We start from the raw sequence: 14,951 nt of genomic DNA, 5'->3' as shown, positions 1-14,951 counted from the left end.
GTGTGCAAAAGAGCAGAAAAGTAAATAAATAAAAACAGTATGGGGATGAGGTAGGTGAGAAAGGGTGGGCTATTTACCAATAGACTATGTACAGCTGCAGCGATCGGTTAGCCGCTCAGATAGCTGATGTTTGAAGTTGGTGAGGGAGATAAAAGTCTCCAACTTCAGCGATTTTTGCAATTCGTTCCAGTCACAGGCAGCAGAGTACTGGAACGAAAGGCGGCCAAATGAGGTGTTGGCTTTAGGGATGATCAGTGAGATACACCTGCTGGAGCGCGTGCTACGGATGGGTGTTGCCATCGTGACCAGTGAGCTGAGATAAGGCGGAGCTTTACCTAGCATGGACTTGTAGATGACCTGGAGCCAGTGGGTCTGGCGACGAATATGTAGCGAGGGCCAGCCGACTAGAGCATACAAGTCGCAGTGGTGGGTGGTATAAGGTGCTTTAGTGACGAAACGGATGGCACTGTGATAGACTGCATCCAGTTTGCTGAGTAGAGTGTTGGAAGCCATTTTGTAGATGACATCGCCGAAGTCGAGGATCGGTAGGATAGTCAGTTTTACTAGGGTAAGCTTGGCGGCGTGAGTGAAGGAGGCTTTGTTGCGGAATAGAAAGCCGACTCTTGATTTGATTTTCGATTGGAGATGTTTGATATGAGTCTGGAAGGAGAGTTTGCAGTCTAGCCAGACACCTAGGTACTTATAGACGTCTATTACCTGCTAGGCCATTACAATTGTAACTGGCCATACTTATTTCACCACTTACCATGAGACAACTTTCAATTCTATTTATCAAAATATTATGTTTATAAATATACCATTAAAAAGTTACATGATGTGTCATGAGTGTCTATATAGCTGTACCATGATATTTGCATTGCTACTAGGTAAACCTCCAATTGGTCCCTACTATTCCACCCGCTAAAAGCCCTCATCCCGAGTTGGGTTGTCATCCCAATGCCCGGCAGACCACCCCCGACCCCCCCGTATCCCATAGCCCTGAACAGATTGGGATCCATCCTTCGAAAAGAGCTCACAGTTCCATTTACCGAGTTGAAGTAGATCAACTGCCAAATGCCTTTCCATCGCCGTCACCCCGGTTTGTATAGCTCTGGATCATCCTCTATCGTCCCTAACATCTTTTACTCCTTCGCAACATTTGTGGGATACACACATACACCCACACACACTCAACCATAAACTCACATTCTCAACAGTTGCACCATCCCAGAGCCCAACTCAAGAAAGGTCTTGATTTACAAATGCACTTACAGTTGCAGCTGTATGAGAAGGCCTGCAAGACAGCAAAAAAAAAAATGGGCAGAAATTGAGAGATTTTATGAACCATTGTCACATCCTAGATGATGGAGGTCAAATGTACACCTTTTCCCTGAAACACCCACAATACAGTCACCAGTATTGACCATATTCCCAAGCATCTCCATGCAGTCAGACTTTGATTTTGCGCCACCAGGGTCACAATATACCCTCTCTCTGAATGTCAGAGTGTGACCCCCCCATGGGTTACTGCAGCTAGTGTTGCCAGCACTGCCACTGCCTGGGTGGGGGCACCCCACCGGAATCCCCACCGGATAGGTACAAGGTCGTCAAGGTTCTCATTAGCAGCTTTGAGAATGTCCTTGTGTAGTATGCTCTCCCTTTAGGGGCCTTTGGCTTTGCAGGACCAACCCTGCCAGGCAGGCTCAGAATCTTGAGGGGGCAGTACTGCTCTTGGTCTCTGACCGCATTTTGGCTGCATACAGACCTCTTACAGCAGGCCCATAAAACAGTTAGGGATTTCTCCTTAGTATCTGGGTCATTCAAGTGGGTGTCTAGGGTATAGGGTTGTGGACCGTACCATTAAATTAGGATAAATAAATAAATAGATATAATTTATTTTAAAAGTGTGGTTCCCCATGATAGGACAATAAATAAATAAGAAGTATAATTCATTATAAAAGTATATGCATCATCTGAACATTGACAGCTAAGGATAAGGATAAATAAGGATAAATAAATAAATAATAATAATAAATAAATAAGATATAAATTATTTTAAAAGTGTGGTTCCCCATGATAGGACAATAAATAAATCAAATGTATAAGTTATTTTAAAACTGTTCCACCATGATAGGACAATAAATAAATAAGAAGTATAATTCATTATAAAAGTATATCCACCATCTGAACATTGACAGCCCGCTCATACCCTGGCCCACAGCAATACATTGGTTCTGGGATATGCAACCATTCCATTACTCACTCAACTTTCCCAAACAAAACAATACATTTAAAATAATAAACACACCCACACATACTATGCCTTCTGTTTACTTGGTTTTTGTCTTCACCATGTTGAATTAGTGCTTGTGTGTTCCAATTAGTTACAGGTGAAGATATATACAAAAGCTTTTTTTTATTGTATTGTTACAATCCATAACCGGGCTAGAATTGTGTTTCATTATTTTCCTCATCTATGAGAACTTTGTAATTATTAAAATAACCATGGAGTAGTCTTTGTGTCTCTGAACAACTGGTTATCAATATATAGTTTATCAACGACGAGAGCTACTCGTTTCCCTTTTAATCTATTTTCTTTGAAAATTGGATACAGAACTTTACGCCGTTCTGCAATTTCCTTCGGAAACTGATCATTCATGACAATTTTGGTCCCAGCAAGTCTTTTACCCAGGCTTTTAACCATTATTTTATCTTTAAATGAAGCAAATTTGGCAACGATTGGGCGTTCATACCTTTGGCCTCTCTGTCCGAAGCGGTGTACACATTCAAGTTGGATTTTGTCAATAGCTTCGCGTGGGATCTGAAGTAGAGGTCAACCGATTAATCGGAATGGCCGATTTCAGGTTTTCATAACAATCAGAAATCGGTATTTTTGGAAACCGATTTGGCCGAATTCTTATACAGTGGGGGAAAAAAGTATTTAGTCAGCCACCAATTGTGCAAGTTCTCCCACTTAAAAAGATGAGAGAGAGGCCTGTAATTTTCATCATAGGTACACTTCAACTATGACAGACAAAATGAGAAAAAAAATCCAGAAAATCACATTGTAGGATTTTTCATGAATTTATTTGTAAATTATGGTGACCATTTTCCCAAGCATCTCCATGGGTTTGGTACAGGTAGGCAGTCACTGTAAATAAGAATTGGTTCTTAACTGACTTTTAATTTTTAAATTTTACCTTTATTTAACCAGGCAAGTCAGTTAAGAACACATTCTTATTTTCAATGACGGCCTGGGAACAGTGGGTTAACTGCCTGTTCAGGGGCAGAACGACAGATTTGTACCTGGTCAGCTCGGGGGTTTGAACTCGCAACCTTCCGGTTACTAGTCCAACGCTCTAACCACTAGGCTACCCTGCCGCCTTGCCTAGTTAAATAAAATAAAACAATTATAATATGCCAGTACACTAAAGCCATGATAATGCTTTATTATAAAAGGTATTTTATTTAACGTGTTCTGGTACCTCGGAGACCCGCAGGTCACCACCTCCGGCTCACTTTTGGTTCCAGCACCTCCCAATTTACACATTAAGCACTGGAGAAATTGGTAGCTGCCGCTGCCTCCTCCGGCACACATCTCCTTTGCATAGAATTCGTGAGGATGTTGATTTTGGCCTTTGGAATAGACCACAACACCTGAACAGGATCGATACATCCGAACATCACACCTGCTAGACAGGAATGTCAGTGTTTTGCCATGGCCAGCGAAGAGCCCGGATCTCAATCCCATTGAGCAGGTCTGGGACCTGTAGGATCGGAGGGTGAGGGATAGGACCATTCCCCTAGGAAATGTCTGGGATCTTGCAGGTGCCTTGGTGGAAGAGTGGGGTAACATCTCACAGCAAGAACGGGCAAATCTGGTGCAGTCCATGAGGAGGAGGTTTATGTCTGTTTTTGAATCTTGTTATTTTACATACAAATATTTACACATGAAGTTTGCTGAAAATAAACGCAGTTGACAGTAAGAGGACGTTTCTTTTTTTGCCGAGTTTATTTTGACCTTGTCAGCTCAGGGATTCGATCCAGCAACCTTTCGATTACTGGCCCATCTCTCTAACCACTAGGCTACCTGTACGTAATTCATATCAGTAGGCTGCGCAATACAAAATGGGAATAAAACTAATCCAAAACTATCTCAGCCATATCATCCTCCACTCACTATCACAAGGGTTAGTAACTACACAGACTCATTTCATATCATCCTCCACTCACTATCACAAGGGTTAGAAACTACACAGACTCATTTCATATCATCCTCCACTCACTATCACAAGGGTTAGTAACTACACAGACTCATTTCATATCATCCTCCACTCACTATCACAAGGGTTAGTAACTACAGACTCATTTCATATCATCCTCCACTCACTATCACAAGGGTTAGTAACTACAGACTCATTTCATATCATCCTCCACTCACTATCACAAGGGTTAGTAACTACACACTCATTTCATATCATCCTCCACTCACTATCACAAGGGTTAGTAACTACAGACTCATTTCATATCATCCTCCACTCACTATCACAAGGGTTAGTAACTACACAGACTCATTTCATATCATCCTCCACTCACTATCACAAGGGTTAGTAACTACACAGACTCATTTCATATCATCCTCCACTCACTATCACAAGGGTTAGTAACTACAGACTCATTTCATATCATCCTCCACTCACTATCACAAGGGTTAGTAACTACAGACTCATTTCATATCATCCTCCACTCACTATCACAAGGGTTAGTAACTACACACTCATTTCATATCATCCTCCACTCACTATCACAAGGGTTAGTAACTACAGACTCATTTCATATCATCCTCCACTCACTATCACAAGGGTTAGTAACTACACAGACTCATTTCATATCATCCTCCACTCACTATCACAAGGGTTAGTAACTACACAGACTCATTTCATATCATCCTCCACTCACTATCACAAGGGTTAGTAACTACACACTCATTTCATATCATCCTCCACTCACTATCACAAGGGTTAGTAACTACAGACTCATTTCATATCATCCTCCACTCACTATCACAAGGGTTAGTAACTACACAGACTCATTTCATATCATCCTCCACTCACTATCACAAGGGTTAGTAACTACACAGACTCATTTCATATCATCCTCCACTCACTATCACAAGGGTTAGTAACTACACAGACTCATTTCATATCATCCTCCACTCACTATCACAAGGGTTAGTAACTACACAGACTCATTTCATATCATCCTCCACTCACTATCACAAGGGTTAGTAACTACACAGACTCATTTCATATCATCCTCCACCCACTATCACAAGGGTTAGTAACTACACAGACTCATTTCATAGAATTTAAAAACACTGTCAGTTTTACTACACTTCTTCAGTCTAGTCTCTGAACACTCCAGACAGCCCAGTGAATAAAACAAATGCTGACAATACTGGTGTCAAATCATGCAAGTGTCAGTAGCATGAAATAACATCTACCTTCTAATTGAAACAGTTCATCATGAAACAGTTCTACTGCAACTTTTCATACACAGCGGAGAAGTTGTAACAAACAACAAAATTAGACAGAACCAGCTCTTACCATGACTAACAGATGTCCCAATCTTCTCCTCCTCTTCTTCATCTTTAATGTTGACATTCAGCTCCAGTGTTTGACTGCAGTCTTCCAGCTTCACTGATGCCATCTCTGGATCCTGCAGTGAAAACTGGGCTCCACTGTCACAATCAGGACCCAGTGACTGTAGGTTTGGACTCAGTGTGGAAGGAGAGAGGCAGGCTGGGTTTGTCCTCACTGTTGATGTTAACGGCCTCATACCTGAGTCTGCAAATAGTATATGAGAAACAGACACAAGTTATTTTCTTGACAGTTTTGGCAAGGTCTTTATTCTTTATTAAATATATATATTTTGTTCAATTATCTAATTCATTGCTTGACTTGGACTGAAATAGTTGTCGATACTCATTTTGTGTGCTGGTACTGTTTATATTTAGGTGCAGGAGCTTCATAATACATTTGAGCTAAAACTTAACCTGTAGTAGATAAATGCATAAATGGCTCAAAAACCATTTAGTACAAGGTTACAGTTTGTTTTAGGCATCACTATGTGATATTTTCATTGATAACCTTGTATTCATGGTTTACTTCAAAAAACAATTGTATTTCCTGTTCACACCATAGATAAAGACAAACTGAATGTGTCAATATTATTTCACATGTAGTAAACCGATAATCAATACCTTTAGCTTCAAAACAGTAGAGCAACCGTAAAATTGTCTCCCTGCTGCAACCACACTGCCTGCACTGAAGTCTGTTGACACAGACCATGTGGGGGCCGCCATTTTACCACCTTGTGAATTTTTCCTTTCATGGAGTTCTACGGACAATTCCTTCGACCACGTGACTTAGTTTTTACTCTGACATGCACTGTGAAATATGGGACCTTATATAGACAGGTGTGTGCCTTTCCAAATCATGTCCAATCAATTGAATTTACCACAGGTTGACAACAATCAAGTTGTAGAGATATCTCAAGGATGATCAATGGAAACAAGATGCACCTGAGCTCAATGTTAAGTCGCATAGCCAAGGGTCTGAATACTTATGTAAATAAGGTATCCGTTTTTATTTTTTTTATAAATGTTTAAACATTTCTAAAAACCTGCGTTTGCTTTGTCATTATGGGGTATTGTGGGTAGATTGATGAGGGATTTTTTCATTTAATCAATTTTTAAATAAGGCTGTAACGTAACAAAATGTGGTAAAAAATCAAGGGGTCTGAATACTTTCCGAACACACTGTACGTATTCATATCAGTAGTCTGGTACTGTACGTATTCATATCAGTAGTCTGGTACTGTATGTATTCATATCAGTAGGCTGGTAGTGTACGTATTCATATCAGTAGTCTGGTACTGTACGTATTCATATCAGTAGTCTGGTACTGTACGTATTCATATCAGTAGGCTGGTACTGTACGTATTCATATCAGTAGGCTGGTAGTGTACGTATTCATATCAGTAGGCTGGTACTGTACGTATTCATATCAGTAGGCTGGCACTGTACGTATTCATATCAGTAGGCTGGCACTGTACGTATTCATATCAGTAGTCTGGCACTGTACGTATTCATATCAGTAGTCTGGCACTGTACGTATTCATATCAGTAGTCTGGTACTGTACGTATTCATATCAGTAGTCTGGTACTGTACGTATTCATATCAGTAGTCTGGTACTGTACGTATTCATATCAGTAGTCTGGTACTGTACGTATTCATATCAGTAGTCTGGTACTGTACGTATTCATATCAGTAGTCTGGTACTGTACGTATTCATATCAGTAGTCTGGTACTGTACGTATTCATATCAGTAGTCTGGTACTGTACGTATTCATATCAGTAGTCTGGTACTGTACGTATTCATATCAGTAGTCTGGTACTGTACGTATTCATATCAGTAGTCTGGTACTGTACGTATTCATATCAGTAGTCTGGTACTGTACGTATTCATATCAGTAGTCTGGTACTGTACGTATTCATATCAGTAGGCTGTACAATACAAAAGGGGAATAAAACTATTCTAAAAGTACCTCATATGTTATGAAAATGATGAGCTATATCAACCTCCACTCACTATCACAAGGGTTAGTAACTACACAGACTCACTTCATAGAACTTTAAAACACTGGCAGTTTGTCTACTTCACTTCTTTAGTCTACTCTCTGATCACTCCAGACAGCCCAGTGAATAAAACAAATGCTGGCAATACTGGTGTCAAACCACCAAGTCTCAGTAGCATGAAATAACATCTACCTTCTCATTAAAACAGTTCATCATGAAATCCTGCCCTGCCTTTCTAAAGTATTCAAAAGCCAAGTTAACAAACAGATCACCGACCATTTCGAATCCCACCGTACCTTCTCTGCTATGCAATCTGGTTTCCGAGCTGGTCACGGGTGCACCTCAGCCACGCTCAAGGTCCTAAACAATATCACAACTGCCATCGATAAAAGACAGTACTGTGCAGCCGTCTTCATTGACCTGGCCAAGGCTTTCGACTCTGTCAATCACCACATTCTTATTGGCAGACTCAATAGCCTTGGTTTGTCAAATGACTGCCTCGCTTGGTTCACCAACTACATCTCAGACAGAGTTCAGTCTATCAAATCGGAGGGGCTGTTGTCCGGACATCTGTCAGTCTCTATGGGGGTGCCACAGGGATCAATTCTCTGTATATATCAATGATCTCGCTCTTGCTGCTGGTGATTCTCTGATCTACATGTACGCAGACGACACCATTCTGTATACCTCCGGCCCTTCTTTGGACACTGTGTTAAACCTCCAGACGAGCTGCAATGCCATACAACACTCCTTCCGTGGCCCCCCCAACTGCTCTTAAATGCTAGTAAAGCTAAATGCATGCTCATCAACCGATCACTGCCCGTACCCGTCCGCCCGACTAGCATCACTACTCTGGACGGTTCTGACTTAGAATATGTGGACAACTACAAATACCTAGGTGTCTGGTTAGACTGTAAACTCTCCTTCCAGACTCACAGTAAGCATCTCCAATCCAAAATTAAATCTAGAATCGGCTTCCTATTTCACAACAAAGCCTCCTTCACTCGTGCTGCCAAACATACAGTGCCTTGCGAAAGTATTCGGCCCCCTTGAACTTTGCGACCTTTTGCCACATTTCAGGCTTCAAACATAAAGATATTAAACTGTATTTTTTTGTGAAGAATCAACAACAAGTGGGACACAATCATGAAGTGGAACGACATTTATTGGATATTTCAAACTTTTTTAACAAATCAAAAACTGATAAATTGGTCGTTCCACTTCATGATTGTGTCCCACTTGTTGTTAATTCTTTTATTGCCTTACCTCACTAATCTTACTACATTTGCACACACTGCATTTAGATTTTTCGTTTGTTTATCCCATGTGTAACTCTGTTGTTTTTGTCGCACTGCTTTGCTTTATCTTGGCCAGGTCACAGTTGTAAATGAGAACTTGTTCTCAACTGGCCTACCTGGTTAAATAAAGGTGTTCTCAACTGGCCTACCTGGTTAAATAAAGGTGTTCTCAACTGGCCTACCTGGTTACATAAAAGGTGAAATAAAATAAATCAATATAACAGTTATACAGCAACTCTTCATGCACAGTGGGAAGTTGGAACGAATAACACACTTAGTTAGATAGAACCAGCTCTTACCATGATTAACAGATGTCCCAATCTCCTCCTCCTCTTCTTCATCTTTAATGTTGACATTCAGCTCCAGTGTTTGACTGCAGTCTTCCAGCTTCACTGATGCCATCTCTGGATCCTGCTGTGCAAACTAGGCTCCACTGTCACAATCAGGACCCAGCGACTGTAGGTTTGGACTCAGTGTGGAAGGAGAGAGTCAGGCTGGGTTTGTCCTCACTGTTGATGTTACCGGCCTCAGACTTAATCTGAGTTGGCCAGTATTAATAAAGAGAAACGGACACAAAAGTTAGTGCCAGAACTGTCAAGACTTTCTTTATTCTCTAAAAATATGGTTTATATTTAGGTAAAGGAGCTCCACAATAATGTTGAGCTAAAATTCTATAAGAGGAACATGAGCTCAAACAGTAGACGTTTGAGGTGCCGGTACTCAGCTCCGGTGAGTTCCTGTCCAAATCAAGCACTGATCTCATTTCAATAGATCTGGTAGCTAAGCATTGGCAACAAAACATTAATTAATTCACATTATACAAAGCATACACGTTAAATTAGGCTACAGAACTTAATCTATAGTAGATTTCCTGAATTCACATAAATGCATAAATGACTCAAAAAACATGTAGTACAAGATTGCAGTATGTTTCAGGCAGCACTATGTACTATTTTCCTGAATAACCTTGTCTTCACTGTATTATTTCAATCAAAATCCAATATTATTTCCGTTCACACCATAGTAACATTTATAGACAGACAGAAACAACTGAATGTCTCAATATTAGTACACCTGTAGAAAACTGATAATCATTATATTTATCTCCAAAACAGTAGTGGAACGGTAAAATTGTCTTTCTCTGCTGCACCCTCACTGTCTGAACTGAAGTACGTTGATGCAGACCGAGTGGGATCCGCCATTTTACCATCTCGTGAATTTGACAAAAAAACAAAAACGACATGTAAAACGAACCCAGAAATCTCAAATAGATTGATCCTTTATGAAATTACCTTGACGAATTATATACATCCACTCAGACTACCAAAGTATCTAACTATGTGACTTGAAAAAGGTGATCACGTTCACTCACGCGGTTTGACATAAAAAAAATAGCACATAAAACCTTTATCAAACGTGATAATACCTCGACGTATTTGTTACCTAGCATGTTATGACATGTTCTTTAGATATTAGAACGTGCTGTTACATACCAGTAGTAATACATTTGAAACGGACACAGAAGTTGTCGTCTCGACTGCACAATTCTGACGTATCCTTTATTCTGAAGAATGATGTGCGCCTGCGCGGAACCCCACTACCAGTTTCTAAACACAGAGACGTAACAACGCGAGACTTCAGAGAACGCTTGGGAAGCAGACCAAGCCGGGGTTTGAGAAGTGAACAATTCTGATACTTTTGCAGCGGCTAATGGGGATCCGAATAAATACCAAAAAGATTCCCTCGGCAGACACTTGAAACATGGCCATTCTTTTATCAATTTCATAACTGCAGTGGCTTATTCACAATAGCTCACACTGCATATGATATATATCCTAGCATCACAGGTAGCCTAGTGGTTGTAGCTGGAAAGTTGCTGAATCGAATCCCCGAGTTTACATAGCATTAATCTGTCGTTCTGTCCCTGAACAATGTAGTTATTAACCCACCGTTCCTTAGTAGGCAGTCATTGAGATAAAGGTAAGAAATATATATTTAAAAAATCACGAGTAGCCAGACCGAGGTGAAGTTGGTTTCATATTCAGACATTCATTCGCCAAAAGCCATTGCAATTTCAAAAATCAATAACAAATTAATTGATTGTCACAGAAACAAAAATATATATGGTTTATTCTATAAAATCTATCAACTATCATTTAAAACTGTATAAATCCATAACTAATTCACCGTTTGTCACAGAAACAAACTATGTATGATGTATTCTATAAATGTCTAGTATACTTTTACAACTTTTGCTTTGAGGAGAAATTCCCGTTTTGATTTGATAGAAATACATAAAATATCAAATATTGCATTTAAAGACGAAGAAATCAACTCATTCAGTGATTGTCTCAGAAAAAAAGTGAGAATATGCATTTAAAATAACTTTAAAACGTTAATTTCAAGTGCAATTTGTTCTATATGAAGTTAGACAATGTGTACATAAAGTTATACAATGTTTACAATCTTAAATTGTATGTCAAATCAATATTTGCATTTTTAGTGCAAAAGTTCCACATTTTAAAGTAGTTACAAGGCACAACAGTCATTTATTTATACGTCTCTAATTTAACAGCAAAAAAGTCCCCTTCCGATAATTTTCTATTTTGGCTTTGTTGAAGTCCTTCATTGTCATCCCCAGACAAGCTAAATGGAACCATCTCTGGCACACAGAGCGTTCTATCTGCAGTATTAAAAACATAAAACAGGGTTATGTTGATTTACAAGTAAATAACAGTTCTGGAATACCCAAATTCTGTTACTGGCTTTTGCAATTAGGAACATTTTCAAATTGAATTGGATTTTTGTTCAATTGCTAAATTTACTTTAATGGACATGCATTTAACCACAATCCTGACAGAAGCACACATAACTGAGGTGCTAGTCATCGTTAAGTATTCAAGCAATATAAATGTTGTAATATCAAACATTACAAGAATGGCATCTCATAGATTTTATATATTTCTATCAAATCAAAACTGGAATTTGTATTCAAAACAAAGGTTGTAAAAATATGCTAGACATTTATAGAATAAATCATATCTAGTTTGATGATTCTGTGATAAAGGGTGAATTGGTTATTGATTTAAACAGCTTTACATTGCATTTAAGATGTTATATGTTTCCATCAAATAAAAAACTGGATTTTTCAAATTCAAAACGAAGGTTGTAAAAGTATGCTAGACATTTATAGAATAAACCATATCTATTTTTATATCTCTGTGACAATCATTGAATTAGTTACAGATTTTTACAATTATTTATGGCTTTTTTGCAAATGTCAGTTGAATGTCAGAATGTGTGAATATAAAACCAACTTTACCTCAGAAGTAGGCAGTTGTTCTTCAAACAACAGTAAAACTGATTGACTTTCTTCCTTCTTTCCATCTACTACAGGGTTTAGTGCTCCAACCACTCATGGAATCTTCTGCTCAAGACGATGAACCTCAATATATAACAAAACTCTTTAATAGGTGCCCTGCTCCGAAATTATATACACAATATAATATACACAATATAATACAATATATTGATTAAAAAAAATCGAATATCTTGTTAGATGTTCTGATATAGACAGAATGACTGAAAATTCACTGTAATTTCAAATCATTAGTTTACAATTTCCAAAAGGAATTGATTACAATTTATAACCGTCATGTCTCAAAACTGGGAGTAGCAGAAAGAGCAAGTCATTCACCCGACATTTGTTCCTCAAGACAGTAACACAACAACACAAGGATAATTGTAAGCATCAACATTTTTGAAAACGTTAGTAATTTTACATGGTTGTTATATTAATGATCCGTTTCCGTTAATGTCGCAAACTATTATTTCTCTAGGCTAACGTAAGAAACTCTGCTTGGATACTTGCATGCTAGCTAACATTAACACTAACTTAGCTGCTCTAGTAGGGTCATGTCCCTCTGGCCAGGATAAACAAAGCGGCAATGTTGTGTATTGTATATTTTCTCTAGGCTAAGAAACTCTGCCTGGATACTTGCATGCTAGCTAACATTAACACTAACTTAGCTGCTCTAGCCTACTATGGTCCTGTCCATCTATCCAGTGTAAACAAAGCGGCAAACGGTTTAATTCATTTAATTATACACATGAGAAAAAAAGGTTGCCCAGCACGAATTCATGTACAAACATGATTTTTCATTACATTCTTGTCATTTAGCAGATGTTTGTATCCAGAGCGACTTACAGGAGAAATAAGAGTTAATTGGCTTGCTCAAGGGCACAATGACAGATTTTTCATCTAGTCGGCTCGGGATTCAAACCAGCAACCTTTCAGTTACTGGCCCAACACTCTTAACCGCTAGGCTACCTTCCACCAGATCAATTAACTTCAATACAGTTATTCAAATACATTCATCATCAATGACTAAAATAATGAATCTAGTATTAAAAGACAAATTAATAAACACAAGTAGTCGATTCATAGCCTGTTTATCATTAAACACAATTGTTTAGTAATATAAAATAATTCACCCAAACTAATGCTAAAAACAGATCACCCCATCATCTTTATCTGATATACACCGAGTGCACAAACATTAGGAACACCTTCCTAATATTGAGTTGCACCCCCCTTTGTCCTCAGAACAGCCTCAAGTCGTCGGGGCATAGACTGTCCAAGGTGTTGAGAGCGTTCACAGGGATGCTGGCCCATGTTGACTCCAATGCTTCCCACAATTGTGTCAATGTGGCTGGGAGTGGATCTCTACTCCGAATAGCTCCTTCCATCTCCTCCCACAGATGAACAATTGGATTGAGATCTGGTGACTCGGAAGGCCACTGCAGTAAACTGAATTAATTGTCATGTTCTTGGAACCATTCCTGGACAAGCCTTGTGGCATGGGGGATAATCCTGCAAATCTATTTGCAGATGGATACACTGCTACCGTGAAGGGATGCACCAGATTGGCAAGGATGCTTTAGACATCCTGTGGCATTCAAACATTGCTCAACTTTTATCAAGGGGCCCAATGTGTACCCTGAAAACACACCCCACGCCCCATAGTCCTCCCATCATCATGAAACAGCAGGAACCGGGATTCATCAGACCAGGCAATGTTTTTAAAATTCTCCAGTGTCCAGTCTTTTCATTCCTTAGCCCACTGCAACTGCAGTCTCTTGTATTCTACTGAAAGCTAATGGGGATCCATAATAAATACACAAAAACTACACTATTTTGGATCATAGTTTTTCACCTGGATTCACCTGGTCCGTCTATGTCATGAAAAGAGCATGTGTCGTTAATGTTTTGTGAACAGAGTATGTAAAAAGAGTATGTTGTGTCTACCAGCTCATTCCCACAGAAAACTGCAGAGGGAAGTAGCACAACCCAGTCAACCATCAAACTCCATTTTGATACATATCACAGAGGATATTCAACCCTAAGGTAATCTTAATATCTTTACAGTAGAAACTAACAAAACACATCAAAACTGACAAGGTACAAACTGGTCCGTAAAGTAAAGAAAGGCTAACATTCTATAACGCTCCCTTTCCTCTGTAAAGTTCTCTCATAGTAAGAAACTACAGTTGAAGTCAGAAGTTTACACACACCTTAGCCAAATACATTTAAACTCAGTTGGACTATTCCTGACATTTAATCCTAGTAAACATTTCCTGTTTTAGGTCAGTTAGGATCACCACTTTATTTTAAGAATGTGAAATGTCAGAATAATAGTAGAAAGAATTATTTATTTCAGTTTTTATTTCTTTCATCACATTCCCAGTGGGTCAGAAGTTTGCATATACTCAATTAGTATTTGGTAGCATCTCTTTAAATTGTTTCACTTGGGTCAAACATTTCAGGTAGCCTTCCACAAGCTTTCCACAATAAGTTGGGTGAATTTTGGCCCGTTCCCCCTGACAGAGCTGGTGTAACTGAGTCAGGTTTGTAGGCCTCCTTGCTCGCGCAATCTTTTTCAGTTCTGACCAAAAATGTTCTATAGGATTGAGGTCAGGGCTTTGTGATGGCCACTCCAATACCTTGACTTTG

The sequence above is a fragment of the Oncorhynchus kisutch genome, unplaced genomic scaffold (assembly GCF_002021735.2).
Source record: "Oncorhynchus kisutch isolate 150728-3 unplaced genomic scaffold, Okis_V2 scaffold1398, whole genome shotgun sequence".
In the NCBI taxonomy this organism is placed as follows: domain Eukaryota; kingdom Metazoa; phylum Chordata; class Actinopteri; order Salmoniformes; family Salmonidae; genus Oncorhynchus; species Oncorhynchus kisutch.
The sequence above is the reverse complement of the archived record's forward strand: the minus strand, read 5'-3'. Positions refer to the sequence as shown.